Source organism: Mus caroli, unplaced genomic scaffold (assembly GCF_978045245.1).
Source record: "Mus caroli unplaced genomic scaffold, Mus_caroli_1 scaffold_6, whole genome shotgun sequence".
NCBI classification, from domain to species: domain Eukaryota; kingdom Metazoa; phylum Chordata; class Mammalia; order Rodentia; family Muridae; genus Mus; species Mus caroli.
This window is the reverse complement of record NW_028227261.1, coordinates 93,730,520-93,754,041: the sequence shown is the minus strand read 5'-3', so window position 1 is coordinate 93,754,041 and position 23,522 is coordinate 93,730,520. Positions and strand designations below refer to the sequence as shown.

Here is a 23,522-nt window from a genome sequence, read left to right as displayed (position 1 = left end):
TCTTGGTCTAAAAGCATTTGGTGGATGTTCTTCTAGGGGATTTTAACATTCTTCGCTACTATTACTTCTCCTCCACCTCCTCTTCCTCCTCCTCCTCTTTCTCTTCTTCCCACCCTCATATTTTTTCTTTTATTATGGTGTCTGTACACATGTGTAAATGCTTGTGCCTTTGCTAGTATATTCAGAATTCAGAACAGTACACCAGTTGTCTCCCTCTATCTCTTTTTACTTCATCCCCTTGAGACAGGGTCTCCCTCTGAATCTGGGAATTAGTGTGTTTCAGATAGGCTGGCTGGCCACTAAATTCCAACAATATTCCATTCTTCATCATCTACCCAGTACTGGGGATAAAAGCAGCCATGGCCAGCTTTTTAATGTGAGCTCTGAGCTGGACTTGAGCTTACACTGAGGTTCTGAATGGTCTTATATCTGTGGCAATCCTCTTGCCCCAGGCTCCTGAACGCTGGGATTATGGGTTGTAGCACCTCATCTCTCTATGGATTATTGCTTTTCTAGTAATGAATTAGAAGTTGCTTCTACAGAAGAAAGCAACAATGAGTCCCTTCAACTTCTGACTTCAGCTCAGGAACTTTCCCTGTCACTAAGCATGTTAAGACTACTCAGGATGTGTAGACTATCCATGTGACTGAAAAGCTGATGTAGTCAAGAATAGACAAAGTGTGTAGTAAGATGTTTAAGGAGTTTACATGTAACCAACTAACAGCCCATTTATAAGTAGCTAGCTTTTCTGAAACTGACTCATAGGAAAATGATTTAATCACCATGACCTGTGTCTTACCCTCAACTAATTTAACAAATAATTCATTCAGAAAGCCTTTAGACCCATTCAAGCCACTTATATGATGCCAGTGTGTATTTGGGGCCCAGAAGAATATCAATAAAAACAGGTTTATTTGATTCATGTCCCAGATTGGAAATATTCTGTAGTCTCTCTAGCAGCCAGAGTGATAATACATACTGTTGACTCTGGCTCAACATCAGTTTTGAAACACCTGCTGTGTCAGTGTCAGAGAGTGACCCCATGACCCCACCCCCCCAGTCTTGAGCTGGCTGAAAAGTCTCTGACACTGGAATCATGTGCCTTCCTTTGCTAAATTATATCTTCCTGCCAGAGAACTGAGAACTGCCCACCCTCTGAGCTGCTGAAGAGCCTACTTTGCAACCCAATCTAACTAAAACAAGCAACAGAACAGAGCTGAAAAAAAGGGATGGGTCCTTGGGTTTTCCCATATATATTCAGTGCCCTACATTAAAGAATAAGCCTTGATCAGAGAACTTTGTCTTGGCTCATTATTTCTCTTGCTGTCCTTCCCATCCAGCCCCTGTTTTCCATTCAGGAACCCAGTAACCCCTGGCTGCTGCTGAGTACAGTTGGCACCCGAACAGGAAACCTGAATACGGAAAGACTTACTGATGGGCACTGTCTTGGTGGGGCTCCACAGAAAACAGAAGATGGTATCCTGCATGGTAAGGAACATACAGCATTAATGTTAACGGTATAAGTTTTATCTTTTGAAGGCTGATGTTTGCAAGGGTGAAAAAGGGATATAGGCTAGACTGAGTAAGAGTGGGCTCAACACTGATATCAGTTAGGGATTGAGAATGGAAAATGGGACTGGAAAATTCTAAAACAGCATTTTTCCACAGTTAAGAACTGCATCATGGAAGAGGAGTAGAGCTTAAAATAATAAAATAAAATAAAATAAAATAAAATAAAATAAAATAAAATAAAATAAAATGATTAAGATATACAAACAAAAATATGTATATGCTAGATATACAAATAACGAGGGGGGAGAGAGAGAGAGAGAGAGAGAGAGAGAGAGAGAGAGAGAGAGAGAGAGAGAGAGAGAGAGAGAGAGAGAGAGAGGAAAATGGATTTTAGACCTCTCCCAGGGACAGAAAGACATCAGAAGATGTTCTGCTTTCTGGTCCCTACAGGAGACATCATTAGTTCTGGTTACATCAAGTTTTCTACCCTTTCTGTATTGTCTCTGTTTGGTGCACCAGTCTGTCAATGTGTCAATGCATGTCTATCTGTTTTTGTTTTGTTGTCTGAATGACTGTTGTTCTATGTTTCATGTTGAAAAGAAAAAAATGGTTAAAACTTTATCTTCTGGCTATCCATTTCTTGAATCAGTCTCAGTTTGCACAGTGGTGGATGATTTAAGGTGTCCTGTACCCTTAGCCAGGAGTCATGTGGCATGAACCAGCCCAGGAAATCAGGCCTCTAAAGATACTTCTAAATTGGGATAATATTTTATGTAATTCTTATCCAAGAATCTAGACATATAAGAGATAAGATTTAAAACAATGTCTCTTCAAAGAAGTATTAAAAGTTGAACTGTCATGCATTCATATATAAGAATTGTTAGCCAAACTTCATAGCATGAAAGTAATCCTTTTAGTATTGATTTTGAAGGGAATGGATTCTTTAAAATTGGGTTTTGCTTTCCAAAAATTTTGGTTATGCTCTAATATTGAAAAGAAACTTAAAAATTATAGTTAAAATTGCCAGTGATCCATTGGCTGCACTTTGCACTTTGATTGCAAGGTCATGATTCTTAACTCACCCATATTTTGTAATTAGGATGATTGCAAGAGCAATAAAAGTTAAAAACAGCTGTGGCCAGTATGGATTTGCTGTACCTTTTACACAAGCTTTATTGAATACAGTGGTAGAAGCAAAATTTAACCCCCCAAGTTTGGAAAAGAGATCTCTGTGAGAATTTATTTGGTATCAAACAGGCTCCTGGTTAACATTTTCAGGATTTTGTGGATACATTACTAAAAACAGCTAGCAGAATTTCTGGAGATTCTGAAGCAGGGGTTCCTTTTTTTTCTCACAATTGTTTTATGAGAATGCTAGTGAAACTCTTTGTGAATATTCGGCCATATGAAACGAAGACAGACTTATCTGGATACGATGATCATCGTGCAGAAATTGGACCTTCATACAATCAGGGTTTGCTTATTGTTGCTGCCTAGCAACAATATTACAGTACTTATGAGCAATGTTTTCATAACACTAAGGATATAAAGAATTTTTTATGTATAAACCATCTTAGGAAAGACTGTCCAGATATTAGAGTCATAGACAGACAGTAGAATTGCTCCCCTGGAATCTTTTTTCTGCAGGAGGGGTAGTGATTGGGCCAGACCTCAGGAAAAAGGCTCAGATGAAGTAATATTTACACTTGAGTTAATGAAAAGCTCAGAGCAGCCTTAGCAAGGCTTGTGTGGCATTTCTTTTGCTTTGCACACCATGCCCAGGGAAGTTGTTGCGGCCTCACCTCTCCTTGCCTTTAGGGAATAATTTTAAAAACAAAACACCATTATTGCAAGCCTATCCAAGTGTTGTTTAAAATATAGTTTAAACTTAAAATTTATGAGAGGTCAATGAGGTTGTGGAACTTCGAAGTGCATTACAACCTGAATTGCCTACTCCATATAGAATTATTATGGATTTGGAAGGTTGTGTTTTCCTTTGCATCCTGATAATTGTAAAGGGTTTGCTTCTACTGAGCTTGTGATCATTGGAAAGTTTTGCCTCTAGGTATGTCTAATAGCCTTACATTATATAAAATAAAAAAAATAATTTTTTTGTCTGTGCTTCAATACAAGAAGCAAGGACTTTAAATCTTTTGGTTCATATTGTTTATTATATGGAGAGTATTTTATTAACTTCTCTCTAAGGGAAATTTACTATAAACCTTTACTCTTACACAATGAGCTTGAAAAATTTCAGAGTAGTTGTTGCTGAAAAAAAAAGATTCAAAAGGCAATATCTTTTTCAATATTTGGGGCCTCAGTTATATCCTAGAAAAACTGTGGTAGAGAAAAATTCAAGAAATAAAACATGATTTGCTTCAAATTATTTTCAAAAGCTACCAGGAGATGTTAATTGGCCAAGTCCTCACCTTAAGCTCACCACAGGAGGACTTAAGCCTTTTTTGGATGCTATCAAGGGAGATGCAAATTAACTGGTGAGAAACAAACAGCTTTTCAGAAAATAGAGGAAGCTTCTGTAATCAATTGTTATCAATTGTAATCAATGGTAGTCAAATGTTAACTGCTTATTTTAGTTATTGTTACTGAATGAGCTCACAACAGTTCTTTGGTAAAGGAAGTATTAATGTGAAATAATCTTTCATCATCTCCAAGTAAAGTTTTATCATCCTGTTATGAAGCTGTCATTGTGTTAATAAAAAATTGTAGGATAGAATCATAAAGAGAGCTTAGAAAAAAATGTATTAAAACCCTGACAAGACGTTATTCCATGTTTCAAACAGCAATGAAATTTTTTTTGCAGAATATTGATATTTGGCCAATTGCATAGTAAACTTTTGGGTAAATTGATAATCATTATCCAAAGATGAGTTAAAATTTGCTTCTATGTATGCTTTTGTATTTCCTGTAAAATGATGTATGCATCCTATTAAGAATACATCTACTGTATTAATAAACAGCCCTTCTATGGGAAAGAAGTATATGTGATTGGATCACATGTTTATTCTTTTGGGTTTCCTTCTGCTTTAGCACAGATAACTGAATTGTATGATGTAGCCAGTGTTTTGAAATGTTGAAGAAAGTGTCAAGCTTTAATTTGTATGCTGATAATCAATATATATATTGGCTTACAGTTGCTTGAAATTGTTTTTGGTTTGTTTTAGATACTGCTAAATCTCAAATTTTCAAACTGTTTATGCACATACAACACAAGATAAGAGAATATACTCTTCCTTTAAAGGACTGTCCTTGGACCTTTAAGAACTCATTCTGAACTGCCCAGACAGGACCCCTCAAGGCCATGGCACAGCAGATCTTTATCCCATGAAGATTATAGGCTTAACCATGTACAATTGGCCATATAATCTCATTTTTAACATCGTCAAAATAATAATGGCTTGAGATAATAGTTTGCTATTTTTAGAGAACATTCATGTCAAATTGTTCTTAGCGACCTCAATTTCTATCTGTTCCCCCGAATGGTGTTAAAAATCTCGAGAACTTATACTTAATTAATTATTGCAAACGAATACTCATATTTCTGATCTCAGAAAGATAAAATATGTACATGTGACTATTGACACCTTTTCAGGCTTTCTCTTTACAATTGCTGTAACAGGAGAAGCAACTAAAAATGTAATTAGTCTTTGCCTACATTAATTTTTTTATGCTTCCTGTTCCAAATCAGATTGAAACAGAAAATGGACCTAGCTATTACAATCAAGCATTTGAGATGTTTCGTGACAATTTAATGTTACCCTTGTTACTGGGATTTTATATAATTATCAAGGAAAAGGCATTATTGAACTTTAAAACAATATCTTCTTAAAAACAAAACAAAAAACAAAAAAGGGGAGGATTATATCCCCATGCACATTATTAAAATCATGCATTTTATTTAAAAAATTTTAAAATTCGGATGCCATGGAACTCTTTGCTTAGTGTCTATAGCATCCTACAGCATACCTAGGTGAGATAGAAAGATCTACTTATTGGTATATGGCATGATCCTGATCAGTTATTTAATATGGGAAGAGGGCATATTTGTGTTTTTCTGCAGATGCTTCAGGATCATGCTTGCTGCCAGCCAGAGTGATTGGAGTGACATGCTGACACAAAGGTTAAGGCTGACCTGTGAGCATGCTGAGTGCCCTGACCATGGTGTATTAGGTATATGTTCTTGACCAACCTTTGCTTGAGAATGTTCCAGATTACAAAGGCTTCCTTCCTTCAAGCTTTAAAACCTTGTGGGACAGAGAATATAGATATGGTAGAAACTGACTTAGAAAAATTAATCAAAATGTGGAGTTATAATGACTTTTTTCTTTCCTTTAATGTGAACAGTTATTCTGACTCAATGATGGACTGACTGGTCTAGAAATAAATCCAATGTTGGATATTCCAATTATAAAGCTAGCTTAAAAAATCTTTATCATCCAGCTTACCTGATTCTTCCCACTATTTACCTGAGAAATAACTTTTTTTCTGTTAATTCTCAAAGCCACCTCCCCCACACTAGGAGGCCAAACCCTGGGACTGATCTTTGCAAATTTGCACCTGAATTGAGTGCCTAGGACATCCCCACAGACAACTTTAGTCCTGTTCCTTTTAATTTTTCACTTTGTATTTTAAGCATGTCGGTTACTTCCATACAGTCTCACCTTCAGCAAAGCTCAGATAGTGCAGTTATTCATCACTATGAAGAGATGCATTGAGCACATATTGTGGATTTGGTCTGAATGGGGAAAAGGTGTGTTATGAGGTCCATTAGCCAAAGACAGACCACTAATGATTCTATGCCTCTTATCAACCTAAGACACAGGCAGGTGCTTTGGCCATGTTTATTCATTATAAACACTAAAGGGCCATTCTTGTGCAAATAAACACAAACAAGCTGCACGTGTTCTCCAGGAAGGATCAGAAGGAGACAAGACATTCAGACTAAAGGCAGGCACAGCCACCAGCCACCATAATTCAGAGACATGGCCATGGAACATAAGTAAATTTTATGCCCCTTTCCTGCTAATTTTTAATAAATAAAAAGGGAGGAATTGTGATCTCCTGCCCCCAGTCTTAAGCTGGCTGAACAAGTCTGTGATACTGGAGCCAGACATCTGTCTCTGCTGCATTTACATCTTCCAGCCAGAGAACTGAGAACTGCCTGACCACTGAGCTGTTGAAGAGCCTACTTTGCAATTCAATCTAGGTGAAACATACAAGGGAACTCAACTAAACTAAGGGACAGGTCCTTGGGTTTTCCCATATATATTTAGTGACATACATTAAAGATTAAGCCTTGATCAGAGAACTTTGTCTTGGTTCATTATTTCTCTTGCCATCCTTCCCATCCACACACAGCTTTCCTTTCAGCAACCCAGTAACCCGTGGCCACTTGTGGCTACTTCAGAGGATGCTTGGAGTTACTGCTTAGCTCCACAAACCTAGCATGGTACCCTGGATATCAGAGATAGAGACAGAATTAGGGGGTGAAGAGATTATTGGCCAGTAACTCATGAAGGATGAAGGGAGCTAGGAGGCAGCAGAATCAAGAAAGGGAAGTTATCCTGTGTTAGGGAGAAATGCTATGCCACAGTTTTGTTCATTCATGGGGTGTTGCACCCCAAAGAGAACAGCATCTCATCTCAAAGATGAGAGAGTCCTCTAAAGCAGGTAACAGCTGCAACTGCTAGCTGTTCACACTCCTCACAATCAAGCAGTCTTTTCTTTAAGGTTGGTGGTTGACTCCAAGTTATACTGACTCTTGATTCTGGCATTCCAATCTGCTATTGAACACAGATAGTCTTTTCCTAAGAGGTCTTGAGTCCTCTCCCCAGTAGGTATCTGTCATGGGAATATTGCTATAAAAAGTTATTTAACTCAGGGGAATCTGTAATCTGAGGCCAAGAACAATGCGTACACACTACAAATGCTCAGAAAGGTCAGCACCTTGGCAGGCACGGAGTTAGCATTCAGTCAATGAATGTTGAACAAGGGAAAGCCGGATGGCACTTGAGAGGGAGAGGCTGGAGAGATGACTCCTGGTTAAGAGCACTTGCCTGTTCTTTCAGAGGACCTGGGTTAAATTTCCACCACTGACATGGTACCTCACAGGAATCTATAACTGTAGTTCCAGAGGTTCTGACACCCTAAGTGTGTACTACATGCTTGTGATACACAGACATATTTGCAAGCAAAACACTCACACACATAAAATAACCTATTAAAATAGGAAAAAGAAAACAGACCAACAGGACATGGGCAGAGGTCTGTCTAGGGCATGGAGAGTGTAAACACATGCAAAGGCCATGACAAATAGAAGTGCAAGTAGTTCAGACAGGAAAAGGAAACCTTTCAGGGGCACAGTGAGCACAGGAGTTATGAAGTGATTTAGGCTAGAAAGGGGGTTGTGTCAGTATCCCGGGGCTGCCCTTATGAAGTCATGCAGTACAGGCGGCTTCAACAGCAAGAATTGAACTTTTTCATCTCTGGCAGTGAGATAGAACTCTGGAAGCAAGGTGTTCAATGTGGCTTGCTTCTTCTGAGATATTCCTCATTGCTTGAATTGAAGGCAGCTGCTTTCTGGGGTCTTCAGGAAATTTCCTGTCTGATCCAGCCTTTATCCTAATCTTTCCTTTTAAGGACACTGGTCATATTATCTTAGGGTGCACCCTAATGACCTCTTACCATAATTACCCAGAATCACACCCTTGGAGACTGTGGGTAAATCTTCCGATGTATATTTTTTGGTGGGCACAGTCCACTCCATATCAGCTCATGTGGGCCCATGAGGAGCTTGGTTGGTGTCAGTTGACTTGTAAATGGGAAAGAACTGAAGCATTTACAGTAGGAAAATGGACAGAGGTGTGCTTTCAAAGTTCATCTAGCTGCATTTAAAGAAGAAATGACGAAGGGAAGGTAGGGGAATAAAGAAAGACGGTGCTATCAGCAGTTCTTAACATGTGGGTCATGACCCCACAAGTGTTTATTAATTCGTGTGGCTTGACCCCTCAGGGGTCATGTGGACAATATTCTACATATCAGATATTTATGCTGAAATTCATAACATAAGCAAAATGACTGTTATGAAGTAGCAAGGAACTAATTATTTGGTTGGAGGTCACCAGAACATAAAGAAGCTGTATTAAAGCATCATAGCATTGGGAAGGTTGAGAACCTCTAGGCTAGGAGATCATGATGGAAGTGACTGGAACACGCTGGCAAGAGATCATGTAAAGCAAGGCGTGGTGGCACACGCCTTTAATCCCAGCACTCAGGAGGCAGAGGCAGGCAGATTTCTGAGTTTGAGGCCAGCCTTGTCTACAAAGTGATTTCCAGGACAGACAGGGCTATACAGAGAAACCCTGTCTCAAAAAACGAAAAACAAACAAACAAAAAAATAGCAACAACAACAAAACAGAGATCATGTAAGCTTACAATCAAGAGAGCTGGAATGAGAAAGATATTTATAGAGAAACTACATGGTGTTTTGAAAATGCGAACTTACAAAAACAAATTAGTATTTTCTGTACCTTTATATAGATAAATGTTAGAGATACTGTAATTAATATCATGACCAATAGAAACCTGAGGAGGAAAGGGTTTATTTTAGCTTATAATCAATTATGAGGGGAGCTGGGGGTTTGTGGCAGGGAGGGGAGTAAATATTTGGGAGAACTCAGGGGCAGGAACTAAAGCAGATGCCTCATGGGAATGTTGCTTCCTGACTGTGGATTGTGAGCCTCCCTTCTTACATAACTTATTACCCCTCTGTCCAAGGTGGTATTTTTATAGGGAGTTGGGCCCTCCTGAATCAGTTTTATAGAGGCATTTTCTCACTTGAAGGTGCCTCATTCCATATAACTCTAGCCTGTGTCAAGTTGAAACAAGAACAAGAATAAAAACAATGACATAGGAAACTTACTAATGTAATTTTAAAAAAAAAAGACAAAACAAAACAAAAAAAAAAAACCTTAACCAAACAAAACCCACCTCTACATGAGAAACAGTAAAAAGAATGCCTCTGGCCAATGTTTGAAACCTGATGTCTGTATCCCTACGTACAAGTGGGTATGAAGGCATTTGGTGTACTGTTGACTGATACATGCAGACGCTGGATTCATGAGAGTTGCCACTATGATACACACATAAAGATGCTGTTTTGAACCTTTGAGATGTAGGCAACTCTGGTTACTGTCTTTCTTTTCTTCTTCTTCCTTCATTACTCAGTTTTTTGTGTGTCATGTTGCAAATAGCTTTATATATTAAGATCAGGACTTCCCCCTTGACATGTATTGAATGGAACCATATATAACTTCCATTTTATAGGTCTAAAATGACTGTGCTGGCAGTTCATACATTTCACCTCAATGGTGGTGATCCTTCTGTGAATGTAAATTCATTTTTATCTGAAGCATGATAAGTGGTTTTAAATTTCAGAATGTAAAAATACTTTAGCCACGGATGTGAAAACTTTAAAACTGAGTGACTGAATACCCAAAAAAGTGCTTAGGGCTGGAGAGGCACCTCAGTCATTAATACTATCTCCAGACAATGCTTCCAGAGGACCAGATGAACAGAAGTTTCCAGCAGCCATTTCAAGCAGATCACAACTTCCTGACAGCCAAGTGCCCCTATCAGGCCTCCACATGCACCTGCACACACACACACACACAAAAGCAGCTCATACACACACTCACACACAGAGAGACACACACACTCAAACACACTAAAACAGACACATAGACACACACACACAAACTCACACACACACAGAGATACACGGACACACACACACAAGTAGCTCACAACCTCCTTTTAGCCAAGTTCCCCTGTCAGGCCTCTGCATGCATCTACACATAAACACACACACACACTCACACACACAGACTCAGACACTGAGACACACACTCACACACACACTCACACCTAATCACACACACACACACACAGACCCACAAACACACACACAGACACACAAACACACACACACATACACACACCGATACACAGAGATGTACACACAGACACTAAAATTAATCTTTTAAAAAAAACAGCAAAAGAAATGCTAAAAATAGACTTATATTTTTCTATGAGGATGATACGGCAATCACTGGCTTTATCCCTTGTAAATAGTTTGATAAACAGCAATTCAGAATTAATTTCATTGTAAGTTTGACAATTGGTTTTCTGAAGAGATGACCACTTTGATTTTATTTAGATGCAAAGAAAATTTAGATTTTGAAAGTCTGTAGGGAATGGACCTGAGTGAAATGGATATTTAAAAAGAATCAAACAAACTCCAATATTCATATACACTATAAATCCTGTGTCAGACATTTGTTTATAAATAATAAAATAACTAAGTAAGCTTTGTAGACCAGAGAATTACCAATTTGTATGAAATTCCATATTACTTGGCCTGGTGCTCAGCTTAATTGTGTGCAGCTTAATCCACTAGGCAGTAAAATTTTAATTACATATATAAAACCATGAAGCATGCCTGTCAAATACTAGTGACAAGATAAGGACTGAAATTCTGGAGATAATAGGACAGACCCAGCAACCATGCCATGGCCTCTATAACTATGCATGCGTAGGTCTGTTAAGTTCATCTATAACTGAAAGGGTAAGAATTTAACCACAGTAGACACCTGGACTCAGATGAACCCCAAGAAATTGGTGTTGAGCACTTACAGTGCAAGTGCAGCAAGGGCACAGTTGCCCACTACTGGCCAAGCAGTGTGGTGCACTGTATCATACAACCACACTGCTGGGGGTTCCATTCTTTTGTGCCTGTTAGGTTTGTGCTCTGTGTATAAATAGTACATTTGTATGTATAATTTAAAGCCAGTATCTGGAGAGTTAGAGCACAAAACAGTGCTAATTATGGTCCTTTTGAAAAATAGAAAAATTGAGTCTGGAGAGATAGCTCAGTAGTAAGAGCACTTGATGCCCTCACAGACGACCAAAATTCAGTTTCCAGCATACACAGGATAGCTCACAACCATCTATACCTCCAGTTCCAGAAGATCTGACACCTTATTCTGACCTCCCCAGGAATGAGTCATATTTGTGATGAAAAGACATACTTGCAGCCAAAACATTTACACGAATAAAATAAATCAAAAAATTAAAAAATAACATATAAATATAAACAACAAATCAGGGGAGTGGAGAGATGCATCATCAGTTAAAAGCACAGGCTGTTCCTTCCAAGGACTTAGGTTTGGTTTATGGCACCCACATGGTGACTCACAACCATCTGTAACTCCATCTCCAAAGGATCCATTTTTAATCTACTTTAAAAGATTAATCTCATCATTCATTACAAATGTTTCAAGCTAACCTTTCAATGAAAAGCCTTGGTTACTGTACTAGGAGGCCGGCCTGTGTCCTAAATGAACTGGGTATTTCGGGAAGGCAGGCTGGGGCTGAAAGAGAGACAGAGACTAGATTGTGAGAAAAGAATGAAACCAAGACAATTTTTTCTCTGATCAAAGCCCGAGAGTTCACTAAGAGACTGTGCTTATAAGGGGGAAGGCCCATCCCCTCCGCCAGTCCATTCTTGGTGACAGAGCCAGCCTATAGGTAACCTGCAGGATAGGATGTTTCCCCAGAATGTCTCAAGGGTCTCTCAGCAGGTAGCAGAGTCTCAGAGAAGAGCAGCAGTAACAATATAGCCATCTAAGTCAGAAGGCTACACCCCAGGTGATCTCATATTCAGTGGCAGCAAAGTCTGAATCAGCCTGCTTCAAGGCTGGGGGAGGCTACAATTTCCCCCCTAATTATATAATAAAAATAGCTGGACCGAGACATAAAATTTATTTATGCTCCATCGTCCTGCCTGGGAGTTGTAGTGGCTGGCAGCTGTGCCTGGCTTGGGGACTCAGATTTTTCCCGAGATATTCTTATCTGTCAAGGAGCATACATGCAGCTTGTTTGTGTTTATTTTACACAAACATTGCTCTGTGGTATATTAACAAACCACGGCCTCTTGGCATGTACCTCTGTCTTCGATGGATATGGCTCTGAAATCTGGTTGCCCATCATTGACTGACCGGCCCTCATAGCACACCTTATTCCCAAATCAGACAAAAGCCACAATATATACTTAATATGCCTCTTCATATTGAAGAATTTCTGCCACCTGTACTTGCTGGAGGCCAGACTGCATGCTTGCTGGAATCAGGCTGTAAGGAGAGACTGTCCTGCTTGAAAAACAAACTTGAGATACTTGAAAAGCAACAGGATAAAAGCTTCTATGGGGAAGTCCAGGTATTTCTTCAATTGCAAATTAGCAACAATCTAGCTCAGACTCTGAATTAGCAGAAAAGCTAAAAATGCTCTGAAAGTGGAGGCTGTGCTCCAAATTATCTTTTTCAGCTAAAATGGATTTTTAGCCATCAACAAGGTTAGAATCATACTTACTAGAAGATACAGGATCTGTGTCCACTTGATGAACCAGTCTTTCAGGCAGCCATCGTGCTCCATCTTCTTTTTGTGAAAAAACACAGACAGAACCTCTTCCCCAGATTAAAACGGGGTCTGGACCATTCCACGTATTCGTTAATGGGACATGCTATTTAACCATGGCATAAGAACTGGAAGTAACTGGATGCCAGTGGCAGTCTGCTGCAGACTGACCTTTAATATCAGTTTGCAAAAAATTAAAACGAACAAGACAAAAGCAAGATGTGCTTTTGGTGACTTTGGAGGGAATAACTGCCCCTGTTTTGTTCTTAAAAGCCATTTTTTCAGAGTGTGATGAGCACGTTCAACAATTCCATGTCCCATGGTGTTATAAGGAATTCCAGTTTTCTGTTTGATACCAAATTACTTACAAAATGAAGTAAAATTGTTGCCAGTATAGGATGGCCCATTATCTGTCTTAATGAGTTTAGGGAATCACATAGCATTAAAGGCTTGTAAACAATGATCAATTAAATTTCTAGAGGCCTCTCCGGTATGTAGAGAAGCAAAAAGAAATCCTGAACAAGTGTCAATAAAAACATGTATATATCTTAATTTTCCAAATTTCACATAATGAGTTAAATCCATTTACCAAATATGATTAGCCATAAGACCTCATGGATTAACTCCTAAATGTGACACTGGAGATAATGTAATACATTTAGAACGTTGTTTTACATTCTTGCCTGTTCTTTAGTGATCTTGTGTCGGAGCCTTAAGGTATGGATAGAGAGATGAAATTTATCATGATCATGTCTAGCCAAAGCAACAAGATCTGAAATTAAGGCCTCCCCTATCAGAGCCCTGCCAATTTAATCATTGCCTGCAGCTAAAGGTCCAGGAAGACCAGAATGAGCTCGTATATGACCAATATAAAACGGATGTTTTTGGGCAAGAATGATGTTTTGCAATTGTGAAAACAGAGATCCTGCTGGCATATTAAAGTTAAATGTACCACAAGTCTCCAATAAGGGAATCGATTGTGCAACATATAAACTATCAGTAAAAATATTAAAAGCACCATTTACAGACTGAAAAACGTTCAATACTGCTGTCAACTCTGCTAACTGAGCTGAGAGGCCAGGAGTCTCTATGACTACTTGTTGATTATTCATAAGATATCCAACTTGCTCTTTAGAGAAGCCATCATTAAAAATCAATAGAGAAGTATATAAAGCCTATAAGGAAGTCATTTTAGGAAATATCACCTCATGTACGTTTTAAATTTTTATTAACCTATCTTGAGGATAATGATTATCTATAGTTTCTATAAATCCTATTTAAGCAAGCAAACAATCCGTACTGTGCTGCTTCAGCCAAGTATCTTGGTCTACGCTATAAAACTGAACAATGATAGCTGGCTCTTTGCCAAAATAAGTTAGTGCCTGTTTCCTTCCAAGTATTATCATCTGAGGTACTGCTTCATAATATGGCAGGATATTACGTTTGGGAGAAATCCTCAAATGTATCCACAATAGAGGAGCCTTTTGCCACAACAATCCTGTAGGCATAGGAATTGTATTAAAAATGAACAGATATAGAGGCAAAGAGTAATCTATATAAGTGACAAATTGTTCTTCAATAGCTCTTTTCCACTTGTAAGGCCAGCAATCCTTCTCAGGTTAAAGATCTAGGGGAGGTAGGATCAGAACTACCTTTAAGAATATCAAATAAAGGTTTCAATTCCCCTGTAGTAAGCTTTAAATAGGGGAAAAACCAATTAATATCACCTGACAGTTTTTGAAAATCATTTAAATTTTTTAAGTTGTCCCTGCGAATAACTATCTTCTGAGGGAAAACACCTTGATTTGTAAGTCTAAAACCCAAATAATTATAAGGATCCTGAGTTTATCTTCTCAGGAGCTATTTGTAGTCCTTTATCAGCTAAGGCCTTTTGTAAATCTCTATAACAAAAAAGCAAATCTTGGGGGCCTTTTCCCACCATCAGGACATCGTCTGGCCAGGCAGTGGTTGCCCACGCCTTTAATCTCAGCACTTGGGAGGCAGAGACAGGCGGATTTCTGAGTTCAAGGCCAGCCTGGTCTACAAAGTGAGTTCCAGGACAGTCAAGGCTATACAGAGAATCCCTGTCTCAAAAACAAAAACAAAAACAAAAACAAAAACAAAAACAAACAAAACAAAAAAACAAGACATCATCTGTATAATGGATGATGTAAATCATTGGCCATTGTTGTCTCACAGGATGAATGGCTTTTGCCACAAACTTTTGACATAAGGTAGAACTATTAGCCATGCCCTGTGGGAGAACTGTCCATTGATATCTCTTCATAGGTTCTTTAAAATTTATAGAAGGAATACTAGAAGCAAATCTTTCGCAATCCTCAGGATGTAAAGGAATAGTAAAGAAACAATCCTTTAGATCTACCACAATTTTATAATATCCTTTAGGGATGGCTACCGGAGACGGAAGCCCAGGTTGTAAAGTTCCCATAAATTTTATGGTCGCATTAACCTTTATTAGATCTTGTAACAATATCCATTTACCAGACTTTTTCTTGAAAACAAAAATTGGAGTATTCCAAGGAGACTAAGATTCTACTAAATGTCCTGCCTCTAATTGCTCCTGCACTAGTGAAGAGGCAGCTTCTATTTTCTCTTTAGGTAAAGACCACTGATCAACCCATACCAGAATATCATTAAGCCATTGAATTTTATCCAAATGGGATGCAGGCAAGATAGTGGCCATTACTGAAAATACTCCAAACCTCTTGTGTTAGAGTGAGGTTTAGGACCTTTAAAAGTCTTAATACCTCGTCCTTTCTTTCCTAGCCCATGACCAGGCAAAAATTCTTGTCTGAGCATCTGCTTGGTCACTGCCTCATTAGGACTGCACATTATAACACTCATCTGTGACATGAGATCTCTTCCCCATATGGTAACAGGCAAATTTGGCATAACATACGGCTGAATTTGTCCTGATTTGCCTTCCTCATCTCTCCAGGTTAGCAATTTGGAGCTTCGTTTTGGGTTATTGGCATAACCAATTCCTGGAAGGTGAGTAAGTGTATCAGACAAAGGCCAAGATGAAGGCCAATCTAGTCCTCTAATAATTGTTATATCAGCTCCAGTATCTATTAATCCTTCAAAGCTTTTTCCTTCAAATGTCAATTTAAAATTAGGTCTCTGATTAGTAATAGATTGAACCCAATGCACACCAGAGGAATCAAAGCCACCTTGTCCTCTCTTATTCTTAACAGATCTAGATGGTAGCCGATGTAAAGGAGCTAAGACAAGTTGAGGTAGGTAGGTATAGTTATAACACCATGAGGGGAAGCAGCCAAGATTTTAATTTCTCCCTCATAGTCATTATCTATTACACCTGGATAAATCTGCAGGCTTTTACAATAGAATCACTTCATCCTAAAAGAAATCCACAAGTTTCTGCAGGTAGAGGTCCAAAAACTCCTGTAGGCAGAGTTTGAATTCCCATTTCTGGGGTTAATACTGTGTGGGTGGTGGAACAGAGGTCCAATCCTGCACTTCCTGGGGTTCCCCTGACAAGTTCAATAACAGATTTCTTTGGCTGGGCAACAGCTTTATGCCCCATAAGCTGCTTGCCGTGGGTATTTCCGGGCCTGGGGCTGGCCCCTCCCCTCGCTTCCCAGCAACGGATGGCCTGTAATGTCTGACTTCGATTTACACACCCTAGCCCAATGGTTGCCCTTCCTGCACCGAGGAAAAACTCCTGTAACACGACCGGCTTGCCCACTCTTGGCACCTTTATTCTTAGGACAATCACTTTTAAAATAACCCAAACTTCCACGTTTAAAACATTCATTATTCCCTCATTTCTGTGAAAGCATTGCTTGTACGGTGGTTCCTTGCAAAGTAGCGGCGAAAGCCCAACCCTGATTAGATGAGGGCCCAATCTCTGCACAAAGTCAGACATATCCCACTAGATCCGTCTGTCCTTTGTTCGGTCGGATAAAGGTGTGACACGTTGTGTTAGCATTCTCATAAGCCAATTGCATAATGAAAGGACTTTCCATGTCAGTATCTCCAAGAATCCTACTAGCTGCTATTAATAGCCTATCCACAAATTTCTGTTAAAGCTCATCAGGACCTTGCCAAATGCTGGCTAAACTTCCACCAAGATCCCCTTTAGCTGGCAACTGTTTCCAAGTGTGGTGGGCAGCCATGGCAACCTGCATGTACACTCCAACAGGAAAACCAATCTGACTAGCATTGCCTTCATATCAACCTTCTCCCTAAAGCATGTTAGCATCCCAGTCAGGATTACCTGTCTGAGCATTTAAAGTGGCAGTTTTCTTACTGGTTTCTCGCCATTCAGAATCCCAGAGTAAGAAATATCCGCCTTACATAGAGTCTTCCAATCTTAGGGGGGGAGTGGTTAGTGCAACTCCATGACAGTATCCAATAATGCTTATGTAAAGGGAACTGTAGGGTCATATTGTGCAACAGCTGTTTTTAACTCCTTTATCACCTTGAAATACAAAGTCTGGTATTGTCTGATTCTATTATTTTGCTGGTCAATCATCTCAACTACAGGAAAGGCCAGCATATCAGATGTATCCTGTCCCCTCCCATGAGTCTGACTCACAGCTCTTTCTAACGGCGCTTGGTACATCTCAGAAGAGTTGCTCTTCCCTGTATCTGACACCCTTTTTTAGCTCCTGAAGCTCATTAGTCAATTTCTGCAACTTAATTTCAAACTCTAATTTACTTAGTTGCATGTCCATTGGAGAAGCATCTCCTATAGTGGAGGCCATAGGTGGAGTGGGAGACTTGCAAGGAGGCCAATCCTTATCAAAATATTTGGCGGCTCCTCTTTCTGAATGATCTTCCTTGTCTAAAGTTAGCCCATAATCAGAGTCTTTATATCTTTCTAATTTAGGGTTGAGAGGGCCCCTTTCTGAGTAAGTCCTCTCTGACAGGCGCTCTTCCTGAGATTCTTCAAGCTCTGCCTGGGTACTATCTGACCCTTTCGAGATCTCCTTTTCAATAGCATCTTTTATGAGCACCCAGAGGCAAAGAGTGAATTATCTACCTGGGTGTTTTTCAAAGCTTCTCCAACTCTCTCCCAGGTTCTGTTGTTTAAAGTTATTTTTTTTTCCCTGAACCATGGGCAACAAGAATCTATCTTATCTAAAAAATTTTCTAACAATTGTTCTTTAAACCCTACTCCTCTCACCTGAAGCAGCTCTTGAAAGCTGCAGACAACCGCCTGTTTGGGGGTTTCTAGTCCCATATTTTGCTGTCAAACCCTAAGTGGAATCAGCGCCGGGTCAGCACTGCTCCAACTTAGCCCGTATCCTATTGCACCTCCAGCAACACTTTAAAAAATGAAGTTTAAAACCAATGATGACATAAATACCTCTCGCTCTCTGTGCCCTATACAATCTTCTGATTCTTCCCTTCTCATGGAACTCCATACAAGACAGTGGTCCCTCAGTGTTTTTCCATAGTTCCAAACCCCTGGTTGTGGTGCCAATCTGTAGTAGGAGGCTGACCTATGGCCTTTATGAACCAGGTATTTCTGGAAGGCAGGCTGGGTCTGAAAGAGAGAGAGACAGACTAGACGGCAAGAAAAGAATGAAGGCAAGACAAATTTTTCTCTGATTAAGGCCAGGGAATTTACCAAGAGACAGTGGGGGGAAGGTCCATCGCTCCCACCCCAGCCAGTCCATTCTTGGTGCCTGGAGCCAGCCTGTAGATGACTTGCAGGACAGAATGTGTCTCCAGAATATCTCAAGGGTCTCTCAGCAGGTAGCAGATTCTCAGATAAGAGCTGAGGTAGTTGACATAACAATATAGCCATCAAAGTCAGATGGCTACACCCCAGGTGATCTCATATTCAGTGGCAGCAGTCTTAATCAGCCTGCTTCAAGGCTGGGGGAGGCTACAGTTTACTAGTCTTTTAATTTCTGAGATATATTCTTTTGTTCTTTGAGTGCTGAGGATTGAACCTATAGTGTCACGGTTACCAAGTCACCAGTCACAGACAGCAGGCTAAGCCCCTACCTCCGAATTTAGATTCTTCTACTGAAGTTATTTTAAATAGTCTGAGCTCTTTCTCCATAGGAAACTGTTCTTAGTCATTTTGTGTTAGACAGTTTGTCTCAGCTTATGTGGCATCACACATTTTTCCTATTTCAGTTCCTTTCTAAATGCCTTCATTACTTTTTACCCAATCCAAATCAAATGTAAATGCCTCTGTGGTATTGTATTAGGTATGGTTCTCTAGGAGAATAAAACTTACAGCTTGTATGTGATTTGTTTATTAGAATGGCTTACAGACTCTGTAGTTCACCTAATCTGCTAACAGAAATAACAAGAATTCATTATTGATCATTCCTCAAGGCTGGATGTCTTAGCTGTATTTCAGTATATGTCATAATTCAGAAAAAGTAGGGCCTATTGAATAGAACACAGGGCCCCTAATGAAGGAGCTAGAGAAGTAACCAAGGAGCTAAAGGGGTCTGCAATCCTATAGGAGGATCAACAATATGAACTTACCAGTACCCTCCATAACTGTGTCTCTAGTTGCATATTTAGCAGAGGATGGACTAGTCGGCCATCAATGGTAGGAGAGGCCCTTGGTTTTGTGAAGATCATATGCCCCTGTACAGGGGAATGCCATGACCAGCATGCACAAGTGGGTGGGTTGGGGATCAGGGAAGGGGGAGGTTATAGTTGACTTTTGGGAAAGCATTTGAAATGTAAATGAAGAAAATATTAATATGAAAAAAAGAAGTAAGCCCTAATGTTCATGAGAGAATAGACTTGCTAGTAAGAGTAAGGGGAAGTTTACTCTAGAGGGAGCTTCTTTCTTCCGTGTCTTTTATATAGGCTGCCAACAGAAGGTGTGAATCAGGTTTAAGGTGTTTAATCGATCCTCAAAAAAAAAATCTGAATTAAAAGTGAGTCTTTCCATCTTCAACTGACTTTGACTTCTCAAAGAAATAGATTTAATATCTCTTGAATGTGTACTGACCTGCTAAGGTTTTAATTGACTCCAGATGCTGTTAAAAACAAGAATAGTCATTACAAGCCCAACCCCTTGTCATCTTGACACACAATCATATATCCCTTTGTCGTGCTTATTTTCCAAATAGAAGTAATAGCCAGGTCATAAATATACCTATATAACTATCCCATGGACAATCTCAAAAGCATTGTATATTTAACAGAGTCATAATTGTGTGCAACATGATATAATTATCCCTCATATAACCATAAATGCATTATCAATTTTATAATGTCCACTCATGGGACTTTCTTTGATATCTCAAAATTTAAATATGACAACCACTGATATTCTTTTAATTGTTCTGATATTACATGACAAAGAAAGAAAACATGAAAATCTGTACAAACACATTCTTAACAATATACCAGGTGGAGTCCCATGGTACATACTTAGTTGCCTTGAGCTGTGTGCTGCCCATCCCCCACTGCAGCTCCATTGTCCAGCCTCTGCTCCACTGGCCTCCACCAGACCTGCTATACCTGGAATATACCTGGAATAGACCCTACCTCCTGCCCCCAATCTCCTGCCTCTATGTCATCTGGGGCACAACCAGCTGCTCTGAGACTGCCCCATTGTCCAGCCCAAGGCTGCCCACCATAGGCCTGCTGCACCAGGAATATCCAGGTTAGGCCCAATTTCCTGATACCTGTTACACCTATAAAATCCAGGGACAACCAGATGACTAAAGGCCAGCATAAGAACATAACCAACAAGAACCACTGAAATGTTCCATCTTCAGAGCATAGCTATCCTACTACAGCAACCCTGAATATCCTAACACAACCAAAGCATATGAAAATGACATTAAATTCAATCTTATAAAGATGGTATAGGCCTCTAAAGAAGAAATGACTAAATCCCTTTAAAAAATGCAGGAAAATACAATCAAACAGGTAGAGGTCTTCATTACCCCACTCTCAACAATGGACAGGTCATTGAGATAGAAAGTAAACAGAGAAATAATGAAACTAACAGAAGTTATGAATAAAATAGACCTAACACTTATCTAGAGAACATCTTACCCAAACGCAAAAGAATATACCTTCTTCTTAGCATCTCATGGAATCTTTTCCAAAACTGACCACCAATAGTTGGTCACAAAGCAGTTGGTCTTGTATCTCAACAGATACAGGAACATTGAAATAACTCCTAGTATCCTATGAGACTATCATGCATTAAATTTAGACTTCAATAACAGAAATAACAGAAAGCCCACAAAGTCATGGAAACTAAACAATTCTCTACTCAATGATCCTTGAGTCAAGGAAGAAACAAAGAAATGAATTCTCATACTACCATTTAAAAGTACACCTGAAAGCTCCAGGGAAAAAGGAGAAGGAAGCATACCCAAGGGGAGTAGTTGTAAGGAGATTATCAAACAGGGCTGAAATCAATGTTAGAAGAATACAAAGAATCAAGGAAACCAAGAGCTGGTTCTTTGAAAAATTCAACAAAATAAATAAATCCTTTGCCTAATCACCTAAGAGGCAAAGAGACAGTATCCACATAAATGAAAAAAGAAATGAAAAGGGAGATATAACAACATACACTGTGGAATTTTTTTAATATATTTTATTACGTATTTTCCTCAATTACATTTCCAATGCTATCCCAAAAGTCCCCCATACCCATCCCCCTCTCCCCCATTTCCCTACCCAGCCATTCCTTTTTTTTTTTTTTTTTTTTTTTTTTTTTTTTTTTTTTTTGGCCCTGGCGTTCCCCTGTACTGGGGCATATAAAGTTTGTGTGGCCAATGGGCCTCTCTTTCCAGTGATGGCCGACTAGGCCATCTTTTGATACATATGCAGCTAGAGTCAAGAGCTCCGGGGTACAGGTTAGTTCATAATGTTGTACCACCTATAGGGTTGCAGATCCCTTTAGCTCCTTGGGTACTTTCTCCAGCTCCTCCATTGGGAGCTCTGTGATCCATCCACTAGCTGACTGTGAGCATCCATTCTGTGTTTGCTAGGCCCCAGCATAGTCTCACAAGAGACAGCTATATCAGGGTCCTTTCAGCAAAATCTTGCTAGTGTATGCAATGGTGTCAGCGTTTGGAAGCTGATTATGGGATGGATCCCTGGGTATGGCAGTCTCTAGATGGTCCATCCTTTCGTCACAGCTCCAGTCTTTATTTCTGTAACTCTTTCCATGGATGTTTTGTTCCCAATTCTAAGAAGGGGTACAGTGACCACACTTTGGTCTTCATTCTTCTTGAGTTTCATGTGCTTAGCAGATTGTATTATATATCTTGGGTATCCAAGTTTTGGGCTAATATCCACTTATCAGTGAGTACATATTGTGTGAGTTCCTTTGTGATTGTGTTAACTCACTCAGGATGATGCCCTCCAGGTCCATCCATTTGCCTAGGAATTTCATAAATTCATTCTTTTTAATAGCTGAGTAGTACTCCATTGTGTAAATATACCACATTTTCTGTATCCATTCCTCTGTTGAGGGACATCTGGGTTCTTTCCAGCTTCTGGCTATTATAAATAAGACTGCTATGAACATAGTGGAGCATATGTCCTTCTTACCGGTTGGAACATCTTCTGGATATATGCCCAGGAGAGGTATTGCTGGATCCTCCGGTAGTATTATGTCCAATATTCTGAGGAACCGCCACACTGATTTCCAGAGTGGTTGTACAAGCTTTCAATCCCACCAACAATGGAGGAGTGTTCCTCTTTCTCCACATCCTCGCCAGCATCTGCTGTCACCTGAATTTTTGATCTTAGCCATTCTGACTGGTTTGAGGTGGAATCTCAGGGTTGTTTTGATTTGCATTTCCCTAATGATTAAGGATGTTGAACATTTTTTCAGGTGCTTCTCAGCCATTCGGTATTCCTCAGGTGAGAATTATTTGTTTAGCTCTGAGCCCCATTTTTAATGGGGTTATTTGATTTTCTGGAGTCCACCCTCTTGAGTTCTTTATATATATTGGATATTAGTCCTCTATCTGATTTAGGATAGGTAAAGATCCTTTCCCAATCTGTTGGTGGTCTTTTTGTCTTATTGATGGTGTCTTTTGCCTTGCAGAAGCTTTGCAGTTTCATGAGGTCCCATTTCTCAATTCTTGATCTTACCGTGCAAGCCATTGCTGTTCTGTTCAGGAATTTTTCCCCTGTGCCCATATCTTCAAGGCTTTTCCCCACTTTTTCATCTATAAGTTTCAGTGTCTCTGGTTTTATGTGAAGTTCCTTGATCCACTTAGATTTGACCTTAGTACAAGGAGATAGGAATGGATCGATTCACATTCTTCTACATGATAACAACCAGTTGTGCCAGCACCATTTGTTGAAAATGCTGTCTTTCTTCCACTGGATGGTTTTAGCTCCCTTGTCGAGATCAAGTGACCATAGCTGTGTGGGTTCATTTCTGGGTCTTCAATTCTATTCCATTGGTCTACTTGTCTGTCACTGTACCAGTATCATGCAGTTTTTATCACAATTGCTCTGTAGTAAAGCTTTAGGTCTGGCATGGTGATTCCACCAGAAGTTCTTTTATCCTTGAG

The 23,522-nt window shown here is 39.6% G+C and overlaps 1 long non-coding RNA gene across 1 annotated transcript in view; it reads left to right on the top strand.

Annotated features, from left to right (window-relative positions):
• LOC147004295 (uncharacterized) overlaps positions 1–23,522 on the top strand; it is a 62,394-nt gene that overhangs the window by 15,187 nt on the left and 23,685 nt on the right. The window contains exon 5 of the long non-coding RNA XR_015047367.1: positions 1,341–1,488. This is a non-coding gene — a long non-coding RNA (uncharacterized LOC147004295). The remainder of the gene's footprint in view (positions 1–1,340; positions 1,489–23,522) is intronic.